This window comes from Scyliorhinus torazame, chromosome 20, assembly GCF_047496885.1.
Source record: "Scyliorhinus torazame isolate Kashiwa2021f chromosome 20, sScyTor2.1, whole genome shotgun sequence".
NCBI lineage: Eukaryota > Metazoa > Chordata > Chondrichthyes > Carcharhiniformes > Scyliorhinidae > Scyliorhinus > Scyliorhinus torazame.
The window spans coordinates 43,361,134-43,377,455 of record NC_092726.1 but is presented as its reverse complement, the minus strand read 5'-3'; positions in this window follow the sequence as shown (position 1 = coordinate 43,377,455).

Below are 16,322 nucleotides of genomic sequence, written 5' to 3'. Positions count from 1 at the left end.
GCTATGGGGAGAGAGCGGGGCAGTGGGATAAGTTTGAGGATTGATACAGGGCTATGGGGAGAGAGCGGGGCAGTGAGATTAAGTTGGGGATTGATACAGGGCTATGGTGGGTGAGTAGGCAGTGATATTAGTTTGGGGATTGACTCTGTTCTACGGGAAATGTGGGGTAGTGGATTAGTTTCGGGATTGATACAGGGCTATGGGGAGAGTGACAGTGGCATTAGTTTGAGGATTCGTGCAGGGATATGGGGAGAGAGCGGGGCAATGGAATTAGTTTGGGGATTGAAACGGGGCTATGGGGAGAGGGCGGGGCAATGGAATAAGTTTGGGGTTGATACAGTGCTATGGGGAGAGAGCGGGGCAATGGGATTAGTTTGGGGATTGAAACGGGGCTATGGGAAGAGAGTGGGAAAGTGAGATTCGTTTGGGGTTGATACAGTGCTATGGGGAGAGCGGGGCAATGGGATTAGTTTGGGGTTGATACAGTGCGATGGGGAGAGAGCGAGGCAATGGGATTAGTTTGTGGTTGATACAGTGCTATGGGGAGAGAGTGGGGCAATGGAATTACTTTGGGGTTGATACAGTGCTATGGGGAGAGAGCGGGGCAATGGGATTAGTTTGGCGATTGAAACGGGGCTATGGGGTGAGGGCGGGGCAACGGAATTAGTTTGGGGTTTGATACAGGGCTATGGGGGGAGAGCGGGGCAGTGAGATTAGTTTGGAGATATATGCAGGGCTATAGGGAGATAGTGGGGCGGTGGGATTAGTTTGGGAAATGATACAGGGCTATGGGGAGAGAGTGGGGGCAGTGGGATTAGTTTCGGGATTGAGACAGTGCTATGGGTAGAGCGCGGGGCAATGCAATAAGTTTGGGGATTGAAACGGTGCTATGGGGAGTGAGTGGGCAGTGAGATTAGTTTGGGATAGATACAGGGCTACGGGAGAGCGTGGGGCAGTGGGGTTAGTTCAGTGATTGTTAGAGGGCTATGGGGAGAGAGCGGGGCAGTGGGGTTAGTTTCGGGATTGATACAGGGCTATGGGGAGAGAATGAGGCAGTGATATTAGATTGGGGATTGATACAGGGCTATGGGGAGAGAGTGAGGCAGTGAGATTAATTTGGAGATTGACACAGGGCTATGGGGAGACAGCGGGGCAGTGAGATTAGTTTGGGATTGATGCAGGGCTATGGCGAGAGAGTGGGGCAGTGGGATTAGTTTGGGGAATGACACTGGATTACGGGGAGGGTGGGATTAGTTTGGGGATTGACACCGGGCTATGGGGAGAGTGGGGCAGTGAGACTAATTTGGGTATTAATACAGTGCTATGGGGAAACAGTGGGGCAATGGGATTAGTTTGGGATTGATACAGCGCTATGGGGAGAGAGCGGGGCAGTGGGATTAGTTTGGGATTGACACAGGGCTATGGGGAGAGAGGCCAGTGGGATTTGTTTGGGATTGATACAGGGCTCTGGGTAGACAGTGGGGGCAATGCGAATAGTTTTCCGGATTGATACAGGGCTATGGGGAGAGAATGGGGCAGTGGGATTTTTTTGGGGTTGATAGAGGGCTACGGGGAAAGAGTGGGGCAGTGAGATTAGTTTGGGATTGGTACAGGGCTATTTGGAGAGAACGGGGCAGTGATATTAGTTTTGGGATTGATACAGGGCTATGGGGATAGAGCCGGGCAGTGGGATTTGTTTGGGATTGATACAGGGCTATTTGCAGAGAACGGGGCAGTGATATTAGTTTCGGGATTGATACAGGGCTATGGGGATCGAGCCGGGCAGTGGGATTTGTTTGGGATTGATACAGGGCTATGGGGAGAGAGTTAGGCAGTATGATTAGTTTGGGGATTGATACAGGACTATGCGGAAGGTGGGGCAGTGGGATTATTTTGAGGTTTGATACAGGGCTATTGGGAGAGAGAGGCAGTGGAATTAATTTGGGGATTGACACAGGACTATGGGAAGAGCGGCCAGTATGATTAGTTTGCGGCTTGATTCAGGGCGATGGGTAGACAGTGGGGCAATGCGAATAGTTTTCGGGATTGATACAGGGCTATGGGGAGAGAATGGGGCAGTGGGATTAGTTTGGGATTGATACAGTGCCACGGGCAAAGAGTGGGGCAGTGAGATTTGTTTGGGATTGGTACTGTCTATGGAGAGTGAGTGGTCAGTGGGATTAGTTTGGGATTGATACAGTGCTATGGGGAGAGAGTGGGGCAGTGGGATTAGTTTGTGGATTGATACAGGGCTATGGGCAGAGAAGGGGGCAGTGATATTAGTTTCGGGATTGATACAGGTCTATGGGGATAGAGTGGGGCACTGAGATTAGATTGGGATTGATACAGGCCTATGTGGAGAGAGTGAGGCAGTGATATTAGTTTGGGGGTCGATACAGGGCTATGCTGGGAGACAGCGAGGCGGTGGGATTAAATTGGGGATTGATACAGGGCTATGGTGGGCGAGAGCGGGGCAGTGGGATTAGTTTGGGGATTGATACAGGGCTATGGGGAGAGAGCGGGGCAATGGGATAATTTTGGGGTTTGACACTGGGCTACGGGGAGGGTTGGATTAATTTGGGGACTGATATAGGGCTATGGGGAGAGAGCGGGGCAGTGGGATTAGTTGGGGATTGATACAGGGCTATGGGGAGAGAGCGGGGCAGTGGGATTAGTTGGGGATTGATACAGAGCGACGGGGGGAGAGTGGGGCAGTGGAATTAGTTTGGGGATTGGTACAGGACTATGGGGAGAGAGTGGGACAGTGAGATTAGTTTGGGGATTGATACAGGGCTATGGGGAGAGAGCGGGGCAGTGAGATTAGTTTGGGGATTGACACTGGGCTACGGGGAGGGTGGGATTAGATTGCGGATTGATACAGGGCTACGGGTAGGATTGAATTAGTTTGTGGATTGATACAGGACTATGCGGAGGGTGGGGCAGTGGGATTATTTTGAGGTTTGATACAGGGCTATGGGGAGAGTGAGGCAGTGGGATTAGTTTGGGATTGATCCAGGGCTACGTGGAAAGAGTGGGGCAGTGAGATTAGTTTGGGATTGGTTCAGGTCTATGAGGAGAGAGTGGGGCAGTGGGATTAGTTTGGGATTGATACAGGGCTACGGGGAAAGAGTGGGGCAGTGAGATTAGTTTGGGATTGGAACAGGGCTATGGGAAGATAGTGGGATTAGTTTGGGATTGATACAGGGCTGTGAGGGTAGAGTGGAGCAGTGGGATTTGTTTGGGATTGATACAGGGCTCTGGGGAGATAGTAGGGCAGTGTGATTAGTTTGGGGATTGATACAGGGCTATGGGGAGAGGATGGGGCAGTGGGATTAGTTTGAAATTGATACAGCGCTATGAGAATAGAGCGGGACAGTGGGATTAGCTTGGATTGATACATGGCTATGGGGAGATAGTAGTGCAGTGTGATTAGTTTGGGGATTGCTACAGGGCTATGGGGAGATAGTAGTGCAGTGTGATTAGTGTGGGGATTGATACAGGGCTATGTGGAGAAAACTGCGCATTGGGATTAGTTTGTCAAACACAACCACATGCGCGTGCACACACTGACAGATACATACACGTGTACAGATACACGTGTACACACACATACACTCCTACATAGACACATGTGTGCGTGCGCACACACGCACACGCACAGTTTCGTTATGTAAATTAGCCCTTTAATGAATCCTATTTTGCCAATGACACCAAGCATTAGACATCATTGTAAGCAACATTGCTGAACCAAATTGCAGAGAGATATTCATATTTTGTCTGAAGACTGAACTGGTGGACTCATTTCAGTGTAGGGAAATGTAAGATGATGTAATTTAGACTTACAAAGATTAACTCTGTCTTCTTTATCAATGAGAGAATGCAGAAACAGTGGAAGTTTAAACTGTGCAGATATTTCACAGCTGGATTCACACAATACCGACAGCAATGTATCGTAGATTTTGGAAGTGCCACAGATGTTGTCAAATGTAGTACGTGGGGTCCCTCAATGTTTCAATCTTGCTGAGAAACTGTCATCCCACAGGGACAACATTTCTGTTTAATATGACTGATGGACAAGTTAAAATAGTTCCGTTTCAAAGTTTAAATTAACCAGTCATTTTTCTGTGCAGCTTTCGGAATCTGTCAGTAGAATTTACTTCATACAGGCAAGTGTTAACAAGTGTATTGTGAACTGATTCGAAGTTTTGATGGAGATATTCCTGCATTATGGAAATGTGTGAGATCTATTTAGGGTTGGGAAATGGATTGCTGATCAAAGGATGCAGTTGTTTGTTAACTACATTGCACTGAGAGCCTTGAAGATTCACAACTTCCATGTGCTGTGAGAAAGGATTGATTAACCAAGGCCTATTATTCAAATACTTCAGACAAGTGAAAAAGCTACAGGAACATTGAATTTCCAGACAAGCAGACACCTGTAATCGGAGCTTAAACTTCATGTTTAAATGTGAAGTGCTGAACTCATGATTGCAATAAACAAGAGTACACCCTGGGATTCTGTGCGATTTAAGTTCTGCTTTTCCAAAAAATAAAAATAACTATCTGCAATGAAAAATTCCTTGGACAGGCCAGAGGGATTTTTACTCTGTATTTAACCCCAGACAGTTGTGAGTGTTTGATGGACAGTGTAGATGAAGCTTTACTCTGAAACACTGGAATTTAGTCTCGGGGTGATTTAATCAAATGCTTCAGAATAATAATTGATATTGTACATCTCATGTGTGTCTCAGTGACAGCTCTGAAACATGTACAGCACAATCTCATCCTGTTTCTGTGTCTCTCTCTCTCTCTGAAATTAGCTGGTCCATTTCCTAAATTACCACTTTTCAAAAGGGCTCCGTTGCCTGTGAAGCAGTTTGTGATACCCAAAGGTTCTGAAAAGTGCTTTAGAAATGCCTGTCCCCAAGCTGTTGTGAGGATGTTCAGAGTCAGTGTGTGACTTGGGTCACACACAGGCCAGATACACCTCTCCAAGTTAAAGGTGGAGATGTGATCTCTCTCCATTTGAAAGATGTATTGACCCAACCTGTCTGAGTTTGAGTATGTGTTTTTCTGTACGCGTGTGTGTGTGTCTGGGGGGGGGGTGTATGTGTGTCATTCTTTACACGGCACTGTAAGTTACACGGTAGCAGAGTGGGTAGCACTGCAGCTTCACAGCTCCAGGTCCCAGGATCGATTCCCGGCTTGGGTCACAGTCTGTGCGGAGTCTGCACGTTCTGCCCTTGTCTGCGTGGGTTTCCTCCGGGTGCTCCGGTTTCCTCCCTGACGTCCCGAAGGTTTGGTGAATTGGACATTATGAATTCTCCCTCAGTGTTACCGAACAGGCGCCAGAGTTTGGCGACTAGGGGATTTTGTCAGTAACTTCATTGCAGTGTGTGTGCCTGTGTGTGTGTGTGCCTGTGTGTGCGTGTGTGTGTGTGTGCCTGTGTGTGTGTGCCTGTGTGTGTGTGCCTGTGTGTGTGTGCCTGTGTGCGTGTGCCTGTGCGTGTGCCCGTGTGTGTGCCTGTGCCTGTTTGTGTGTGTGTGTGCCTGTGTGTGTGTGAGCTCCCCACACACGGCCATCACTGCCAGTGCCTCCTCACAACAGCCAGCACTGCCAGTGTTCCCTCGTCCAACACTGCCAGCGCTCCCACAGGCAACCCTGCCAGTGCTCCCCACAGCCAGCATTGCCAGTGCTTCCCCACAGCCAGCACTGCCAGTGCTCCCACAGTCAGCACTGCCAGTTCTCCCCCGCAAAGCCAGCAATGTCAGTGCTCCCTTCCACACAGTCAGCACTGCCAGTGCTCCCACCACACAGCCAGCACTGTCAGTGCTCCCCAACAAAGCCAGCACTGTCAGTGCTCCCCACACACAGCCAGCACTGTCAGTGCTCCCCACACACAGCAAGCACTGTCACTGCTCCCAACACACAGCCAGCACTGTCAGTGCTCCCCCACACAGCCAGTACTGTCAGTGCTCCCACCACACAGCCAGCACTGTCAGTGCTCCCCACACACAGCCAGCACTGTCAGTGCTCCCCCCACACAGCAAGCACTGTCACTGCTCCCAACACACAGCCAGCACTGTCAGTGCTCCCTCACACAGCCAGCACTGTCAGTGCTCCCACCACACAGCCAGCACTGTCAGTGCTCCCCCACACAGCCAGCACTGTCAATGCTCCCACCACACAGCCAGCTCTGTCAGTGCTCTCCCACACAGCCAGCACTGTCAGTGTTCGCCCACACAGCCAGCACTGTCAGTGCTGCCACCACACAGCCAGCACTGTTAGTGCACCCCTCACACAGCCAGCACTGTCGGTGCTCAAATCACACAGCCAGCAGTGTCAGTGCTCCCCCCACACAGCCAGCACTGTCAGTGCTCCCACCACACAGCCAGCACTGTCAGTGCTCCCAACAACACAGCCAGCACTGTCTGTGCTCCCACCACACAGCCAGCACTGTCAGAGCTCCCCCCACACAGCCAGCACCGTCAGTGCTCCCAACCACACAGCCAGCACTGCCAGTGGGACCCCACAAACAGCACTGCCAGTGCTCCCCACAGCCAATACTGCCAGTGCTCCTCCCATTGCGAGCACTGCCAGTGTTCCCACCCAAGTGCAGTAGTGGCAGTGTTCCCCTCCACAGTGAGCACTGCCAGTGCTCCCTTCCACACAGCCAGCACTGTCAGTGCTCCCCCCACACTGCCAGCACTGTCAGTGCTCCCACCACACAGCCAGCACTGTCAGTGATCCCCCCACACAGCTGGCACTGTCAGTGCTCCCCCACACAGCCAGCACTGTCAGTGCTCCCCACACAGACCGCACTAGCAGTGCTCCCCCACACAGCCCGCACTGTCAGTGCTCCCACCACACTGCCAGCACTGTCAGTGCTCCCACCACACAGCCAGCACTGTCAGTGATCCCTGTACACAGCTGGAACTGTCAGGGCTCCCACACACAGCCAGGACTGTCAGTTCTCCCAACACACAGCCAGCACTGTTGTGATCCCCCCCACACAGCTGGCACTGTCAGTGCTCCCCCACACAGCCAGCACTGTCAGTGCTCCCCACACAGCCAGCATTGTCAGTGCTCCCCCACACAGCCAGCACTGTCAGTGCTCCCACCACACAGTCAGCACTGCCAGTGCTCCCACACAGCCAGCACTGTCAGTGCTCCCACCACACCGCCCGCACTGTCAGTGCTCCCCACACACAGACAGCATTGCCAGTGCTCCCTCACACAACCATCACTGTCAGTGCTCCCACCGCACAGCCAGCACTGTCAGTGCTCCCACCACACAGCCAGCACTGCCAGTGCTCCCACCACACAGCCAGCACTGTCAGTGCTCCCACCACACAGCCAGCAGTGTCAGTGCTCCCACCACACAGCCAGCACTGCCAGTGCACCCCCACAGCCAGGACTGCCAGTGCTCCCCACAGCCAGCACTGCCAGTGTTCCACACAAGTGAAGTAGTGGCAGTGTTCCCCTCCACAGACAGCACTGCCAGTGCTCCCTTTCACACAGCCAGCACTGCCAGTGCACCCACCACACAGCCAGCACTGTCCGTGCTCCCTCACACAGCCAGACCTGTCAGTGCTCCCACCACACAGCCAGCATTGTCAGTGCTCCCCCACACAGCCAGCACTGCCAGTGCTCCCCACACAGCACGCACTGTCAGTGCTCACCCACACAGCCAGCACTGTCAGTGCTCCCCCACACTTGCAGCACTGCCAGTGCTCCCTCCACACAGCCAGCACTGTCAGTGATCCCCCACACAGCCAGCACTGTCAGTGCTCCCCCACACGGCCAGCACTGTCAGTGCTCCCACTAAACAGCCAGCACTGTCAGTGCTCCCCACACACAGCCAGCATTGTCAGTGCTCCCCAACACAGCCAGCACTGTCAGTGCTCCCCCCACACAGCCAGCACTGTCAGTGCTCCCACCACACAGCCAGCACTGTCAGTGCTCCCACCACACAGCCAGCAGTGTCAGTGCTCCCACCACACAGCCAGCACTGCCAGTGGGTCCCCCACAAGCAGCACTGCCAGTGCTCCCCACAGCCAGGACTGCCAGTGCTCCCTTCTCAGACAGCACTGCCAATGCTCCCCCATCAGCACTCCTAGTACCCCCCCCCCCACAGCCAGCACTTCCATTGCTCCCCCATTGCCAGCACTGCCAGTGTTCCACCAAAGTGCAGCAGTGGCAGTGTTCCCCTCCACATGCAGCACTGCCAGTGCTCCCTTCCACACAGCCAACACTGCCAGTTCTCCCCTACAGCCAGCACTGCCAGTGCGCACCCAATAACCAGCACTGCTAGTTCTCACACACACAGCCAGCAATGCCAGTGCTCCTTACATCCAGCACTGCCACTGCTCCCCCACAAAGCCAGCATTGTCAGTGCTCCCCCACTGCCAGCATTGCCACTGCTCCCCCCACACAGCCAGCACTGTCAGTGATCCCCCCACACAGCTGGCACTGTCAGTGCTCCCCCACACAGCCAGCACTGTCAGTGCTCCCCACACAGCCCGCACTATCAGTGCTCCCCCACACAGCCCGCACTGTCAGTGCTCCCACCACACTGCCAGCACTGTCAGTGCTCCCCCACACAGCCAGCACTGTCAGTGCTCCCACCACACAGCCAGCTCTGTTAGTGCTCTCCCACACAGCCAGCACTGTCAGTGTTCCCCCACACAGCCAGCACTGTCAGTGCTCCCACCACACAGCCAGCACTGTTAGTGCACCCCTCACACAGCCAGCACTGTCGGTGCTCAAATCACACAGCCAGCAGTGTCAGTGCTCCCCCCACACAGCCAGCACTGTCAGTGCTCCCCCCACACAGCCAGCACTGTCAGTGCTCCCACCACACAGCCAGCACTGTCAGTGCTCCCAACAACACAGCCAGCACTGTCTGTGCTCCCACCACACAGCCAGCACTGTCAGAGCTCCCCCCACACAGCCAGCACCGTCAGTGCTCCCAACCACACAGCCAGCACTGTCAGTGCTCCCACCACACAGCCAGCACTGTCAGTGACTCACCCCCCACACAGCCAGCACTGTCAGTGCTCCCCACACACAGCCAGCACTCTCAGTGCTCCCCCACATAGCCAGCAATGTCAGTGCTCCCCACACACAGCCAGCACTGCCAGTGCTCCCCACACAGCCAGCACTGTCAGTGCTCCACCCACACAGTCAGTACTGTCAGTGCTCCCCACACAGCCAGCACTGTCAGTGCTCCACCCACACAGTCAGCACTGTCAGCGCTCCCCACACACAGCCAGCACTGTTAGTGCTCCCCCCACACAGCCAGCACTGTCAGTGCTCACCAACACAGTCAGCACTGCCAGTGCTCCCCACACAGCCAGCACTGTCAGTGCTCCCACCACACAGCCAGCACTGCCAGTGCTCCCACCACACAGGCAGCACTGTCAGTGCTCCCCACACACAGACAGCATTGTCAGTGCTCCCTCACACAGCCATCACTGTCAGTGCTCCCACCGCACAGCCAGCACTGTCAGTGCTCCCCACACACAGACAGCACTGTCAGTGCTCCCACCACACAGCCAGCACTGTCAATGATCCCACCACACAGACAGCACTGCCAGTGCTCCCCCACAGCCAGCACTGTCAGTGCTCCCACCGCACAGAGCCAGCACAGTCAGTTCTCACCCACACAGCCAGCACTGTCAGGGCTCCCCCACACAGCCAGCACTGCCAGTGCTCCACCCCAACAGCCAGCACTTCCAGTGCTCCCGCTTTCAGCCAGGGCTGCCAGTGCTCCACCATAGCCAGCACTGCCACTGCTCCCTTCCACACAGCCAGCACTGTCAGTGCTCCCGCCACACTGCCAGCACTGTCAGTGCTCCCACCACACAGCCAGCACTGTCAGTGATCCCCCCACACAGCTGGCACTGTCAGTGCTCCCCCACACAGCCAGCACTGTCAGTGCTCCCCACACAGCCCGCACTATCAGTGCTCCCCCACACAGCCCGCACTGTCAGTGCTCCCCACACTGCCAGCAATATCAGTGCTCCCCCACACAGCCCGCACTGTCAGTGCTCCCCCACACAGCCCGCACTGTCAGTGCTCCCACCACACTGCCAGCACTCTCAGTGCTCCCACCACACAGCCAGCACTGTCGTGATCCCCCCACACAGCTGGCACTGTCAGTGCTCCCACCACACAGGCAGCACTGTCAGTGCTCCCCACACACAGACAGCATTGTCAGTGCTCCCTCACACAGCCATCACTGTCAGTGCTCCCACCGCACAGCCAGCACTGTCAGTGCTCCCACCACACAGCCAGCACTGCCAGTGCTCCCACCACACAGCCAGCACTGTCAGTGCTCCCACCACACAGCCAGCAGTGTCAGTGCTCCCACCACACAGCCAGCACTGCCAGTGCTCCCCCACAGCCAGGACTGCCAGAGCTCCCCACAGCCAGCACTGCCGCTGCTCCCCACAGCCAGCACAGCCAGTGCTCCCCCAATTGCCAGCACTGCCAGTGTTCCACACAAGTGAAGTAGTGGCAGAGTTCCCCTCCACAGGCAGCACTGCCAGTGCTCCCTTTCACACAGCCAGCACTGCCAGTGCACCCACCACACAGCCAGCACTGTCCGTGCTCCCTCACACAGCCAGCACTGTCAGTGCTCCCACCACACAGCCAGACCTGTCAGTGCTCCCACCACACAGCCAGCATTGTCAGTGCTCCCCCACACAGCCAGCACTGCCAGTGCTCCCCACACAGCACGCACTGTCAGTGCTCACCCACACAGCCAGCACTGTCAGTGCTCCCCCCACACTTCCAGCACTGTCAGTGCTCCCTCCACACAGCCAGCACTGTCAGTGATCCCCCACACAGCCAGAACTGTCAGTGCTCCCCCACACGGCCAGCACTGTCAGTGCTCCCACTAAACAGCCAGCACTGTCAGTGCTCCCCACACACAGCCAGCAGTGTCAGTGCTCCCCCACACAGCCAGCACTGTCAGTGCTCCCCCCACACAGCCAGCACTGTCAGTGCTCCCACCACACAGCCAGCACTGTCAGTGATCCCACCACACAGCCAGCAGTGTCAGTGCTCCCACCACACAGCCAGCACTGCCAGTGGGTCCCCCACAAGCAGCACTGCCAGTGCTCCCCACAGCCAGGACTGCCAGTGCTCCCTTCTCAGACAGCACTGCCAGTGCTTCCCCATCAGCACTCCTAGTGTTCCCCCCCCCACAGCCAGCACTTCCATTGCTCCCCCATTGCCAGCACTGCCAGTGTTCCACCAAAGTGCAGCAGTGGCAGTGTTCCCCTCCACATGCAGCACTGCCAGTGCTCCCTTCCACACAGCCAACACTGCCAGTGCTCCCTTACAGCCAGCACTGCCAGTGCGCACCCAATAACCAGCACTGCTAGTTCTCACACACACAGCCAGCAATGCCAGTGCTCCTCACATCCAGCACTGCCACTGCTCCCCCACACAGCCAGCATTGTCAGTGCTCCCCCACAGCCAGCATTGCCACTGCTCCCCCCCACACAGACAGCACTGTCAGTGCTCTCCCCACACAGCCAGCACTGTCAGTGATCCCACCACACAGACAGCACTGCCAGTGCTCCCCCACAGCCAGCACTGTCAGTGCTCCCACCGCACAGAGCCAGCACAGTCAGTTCTCACCCACACAGCCAGCACTGTCAGGGCTCCCCCCACACAGCCAGCACTGTCAGTGCTCCCCCCACACAGCCAGCACTGTCAGTGCTCCCCCACAGCCAGCACTTTCAGTGCTCCCACCGCACAGCCAGCACTGTCAGTGCTCCCCCCCACAAAGCCAGCACTGTCAGTGCTCCCACCACACAGCCAACACCGTGAGTGCTCCCCACTCCCACACAGCCAGCACTGCCAGTGCTCCACCCCAACAGCCAGCACTTCCAGTGCTCCCGCTTTCAGCCAGGGCTGCCAGTGCTCCACCATAGCCAGACTGCCACTGCTCCCCCACAGCCAGCACTGCCAGTGGGTCCCCCAAAAGCAGCACTGCCAGTGCTCCCCACAGCCAGTACTGCCAGTGCTCCCCATTGCCAGCACTGCCAGTGCCCACACAAGTGCAGCAGTGGCTGTCTTCCCCTCCACAGGCAGAACTGCCAGTGCTCCATTCCACACAGCCAGCACTGCCAGTGCTACCCCACAGCAAGCAAATCCTTTGCTCCCCCCAATGCCAGCACTGCCAGTGTTCCCACCCAAGTGCAGTAGTGGTAGTGTTCCCCTGCAGAAGCAGCACTACCAGCGCTCCCTTCAACACAGCCAGCACTGTCAGTGCTCCCCCCAAAGAGCTAGCACTGTCAGTGCTCCCACCACACAGCCAGCACTGTCAGTGATCCCCCCAAAGATACAGCACTGTCAGTGCCACCACCACACAGACTGCACTGTCAGTGCTCCCACCACACAGCCAGCACTGTCAGTGCTCCCCCCACAGCCAGCACTGTCAGTGCTCCCCCCACACAGCCAGCACAGTCAGTGCTCCCACCACACAGCCAGCACTGTCAGTGCTCTCCCCACACTGCCAGCACTGTCAGTGCTCCCACCACACAGCCAGCACTGTCAGTGCTCCCCACACAGCCAACACTGTTCGTGCTCCCACCACACAGCCCGCACTGTCAGTGCTCTCCCACACAGCCAGAACTGTCAGTGCTCCCACCACACAGCCAGCACTGTCAATGCTCCCAACACACAGACAGTGCTGTCAGTGCTCCCCCACACAGCCAGCACTGTCTGTGCTCCCCCCACGTAGCCAGCACTGTCAGTGGTCCCACCACACAGCCAGCACTGTCAGTGCTCCCACCACACAGCCAGCACTGCCAGTGCTCCCCACACAGCCAGCACTGTCAGTGCTCCTACCACACAACCAGCACTGTCAGTGCTCCCCCCACACAGCCAGCACTGTCAGTGCTCCACCCACACAGCCAGCAATGCCAGTCCCCCGAACACAGCCAGCACTGCCAGTGCCCCCCCCCCCCCACAGCCAGCAATGCCAGTGCTCTCACCACCCCCCACAACTGTCAGCAGCGGCTGGAGTTGCTGATTGGCTGATGGGCTGTCACAGCGGCTGGAGCTGCTGATTGTCTGAGGGGCTGTCACAGCGGCTGGAGATGCTGATTGGACAGGAGGCTGTCAGTCAGGCACTGGAGCTGCTGATTGGCTGAGAGGCTGTCAGTCAGGCGCTGGACATGCTGATTGGTTGAGAGGCAGTGAGTCAACGGCTGGAGCTTTTGATTCGCTGAGAGGCTGTCAGTCAGGAGCTGGAGCTGCTGCTTGGCTGAGAGGCTGTGAGTCAACGGCTTGAGCTCCTGATTGGCTGAACGGCTGTCAGTCAGTTTTATTTTCTCATTAATTTAATAATTGATGTAACCGGATATTTCACCGCGATTTTGATCTGCTCCCTGAACCTGGACTGAGTCACCACATAAATAAATGTGTTTGTGCAACAATTTAAATCCTGCAGCATATATCCGACTTGTTGTAAATTATATTGAGATAGGGTGATAAAAACTAATCCTCTCACATCGATATAGAAAAATTTAATAACGGACACGGTCCAGAGGAGGATGAAAGTCCCGGAGATGCTGAAGAGTAAAATCATTGACTTCCTTCTGCTCTCCATCTCTGGGTCTGTGCGAGTGTCTCCCTGACTCTGAGACTTCAGTGCCTTCCGGACCCGACTGGTGAGTAAAATGTGTCTGACTGTCAGAGCGTTGGTCAACAGGATTGAGAAGAACGGCATCAATGGGGTTAAAAACTGATCAAACCAGGAATATCCAACCCATCCCGGGTCAGTGAAATAGCTGATCTTTGTGACGCAGCTCAACTGGACATTGTCGAATATCTCCCTAGGTTCATATGTAAAGTACTGGGGGATGTTTTTCACACAGAGCAGGAGGCCGCTTGTGGACAGAACCACAGCCGCAGTTTTCCCGGTGCAATATTTAGTTTTCAGTTTCTGGCAGCAAATGGCCACAAATCGATCAAAGGAGAAAGTGAGGGTGAACCAGACAGAACAGTCTCTGGCTGCAGAGATCAGGGCACCCTTAACACTACACACAGGGGTGAGGGACAGGAAATTCCAGGGTAAATAATAACCATTGATCCTGTTCAGTATGGGTTTAGTGATAATAAACAGCAGATCCGCCGTTGCCATGGCCACCAGGTAGCGAGTGGTGCAGGTAGAGAGGCCACACTTCCCCCGACGCAGAATCACAATTCCCAGTATATTAACTGTCAGAGAGAGAAAGGAGAGACACGGGAAATTAATGGGTAATGAATCTCCCTGTCTGAACCAGGACACAATTTCAGCATCAATATAATGGACAGTGGGCGGGTGGGGGTGTTGGGAGAGGAGTGGGCACAGAGATTAGCATTGCAGAGAGGGAAGTAGGAAATGTAACACCAGTGTTAAAGGTGGGGAATGGGGGGAAAGTGTGAATTGCAGCCCTGTCAGTTTGATGGCAGTGGTAGGAAAATGTTTATAATTCACCTTTGGGTGAATTAACCTTTGGGAGAGGTTACATTTCGCATTTCGTCTGATTTACAGGATTCACTCAGGCCGGCCAGGTTTCCCAAACCGGATACAAACATACCAGAGATTGTCATCCCAGCTCAATTATTGGACCACCCCCCGGATTGGACCGTTCCCTGGACTGGATTTCTGATGGGGTTGGACACCACTCCTGGTTTATTTGAATACTCCACGATCAATAGAAAAAATAAAACAAACGCAGGACCTTCCCACTTCATAATCATGGGAGCAATAGAAATATAGAATGTACAGTGCAAAAGGAGGTCATTCGGCCCATCGAGTCTGCACCGGCTTTTGGAAAGAGAAAACCAGTTCAGCCCACCCCATCCTCATAACCCAGTGACCCCATCGAAATTGTTTGGAAAATAAACACAATTTATCTTGGCCAATCCACCTAAACTGCACATCTTTGGACTGTAGGAGGAAACCGGATCACCCGGAGGAAACCCACGCACACACGGGGGAGAAAATACAGACTCCGCACAGACAGTGACCCAAACAGGGAATCGAACCTGGGACCCTGGAGCTGTGAATCAACTTTGCCAACCACTGTCCTACCGTGCAGCCCAGCCTGTCCAGAATAGGGTCTGTCCAGTCTCCAGAACATCCCGAAGGATCACCCCTCCCAGGTTTAGTCATTCGTACAGCTCCCGCTCCCAGGAATCCCCCATTGCCATGTATGGAACATCCCAACTTCACTGTTCCCAGGAATCCATCCTCTCCCTGTTTGAAAACAATCCCTGCCAAGCTTTTCTCATGATGTGGAGATGCCGGCGTTGGACTGGGGTGAGCACAGTACGAAGTCTTACAACACCAGGTTAAAGTCCAACAGGTTTGTTTCGATATCAATAGCTTTCGGAGCGCTGTTCCTTCCTCAGGTGAATGAAGAGGTATGTTCCAGAAACACATATATAGACAAATCAAAGATGCCAAACAATGCTAGGAATGCGACCATCAGCAGGCGATTAAATCTTTACAGATCCAGAGATGGGGTAACCCCAGGTTAAAGAGGTGTGAATTGTATCAAGCCAGGACAGTTGGTAGGATTTCGCAGGCCAGATGGTGGGGGATGAATGTAATGCGACATGAATCCCAGGTCCCGGTTGAGGCCGCACTCATGTGTGCGGAACTTGGCTATAAGTTTCTGCTCGGCGATTCTGCGTTGTCGCGCGTCCTGAAGGCCACCTTAGAGAACGCTTTCCCGGAGAACAGAGGCTGAATGCCCTTGACTGCTGAAGTGTTCCCCGACAGGAAGGGAACATTCCTGCCTGGTGATTGTTGCACGATGGCCGTTCATTCGTTGTCGCAGCGTCTGCATGGTCTCGCCAATGTACCACGCTTCGGGACATCCTTTCCTGCAGCGTATGAGGTAGACAACATTGGCCGAGTCGCACGAGTATGTACCGCGTACCTGGTGGGTGGTGTTCTCACGTGTAATAGTGGTATCCATGTCGATGATCTGGCACGTCTTGCAGAGATTGCCATGGCAAGGTTGTGTGGTGTCGTGGTCACTGTTCTGAGGGCTGGGTAGTTTGCTGCAAACAATGGTTCGTTTGAGGTTGCGCGGTTGTTTGAAGGCAAGTAGTGGGGGTGTGGGGATGACCTTGGCAAGATATTCATCGTCATCAATGACGTGTTGAAGGCTGTGAAGAAGATGACGTAGTTTCTCCGCTCCGGGGAAGTACTGGACGACGAAGGGTATTCTGTCGGTTGTGTCCCATGTTTTTCTTCTGAGGATGTTGGTGCGGTTTTTCGCTGTGGCGTGTTGGAACTGTCGAT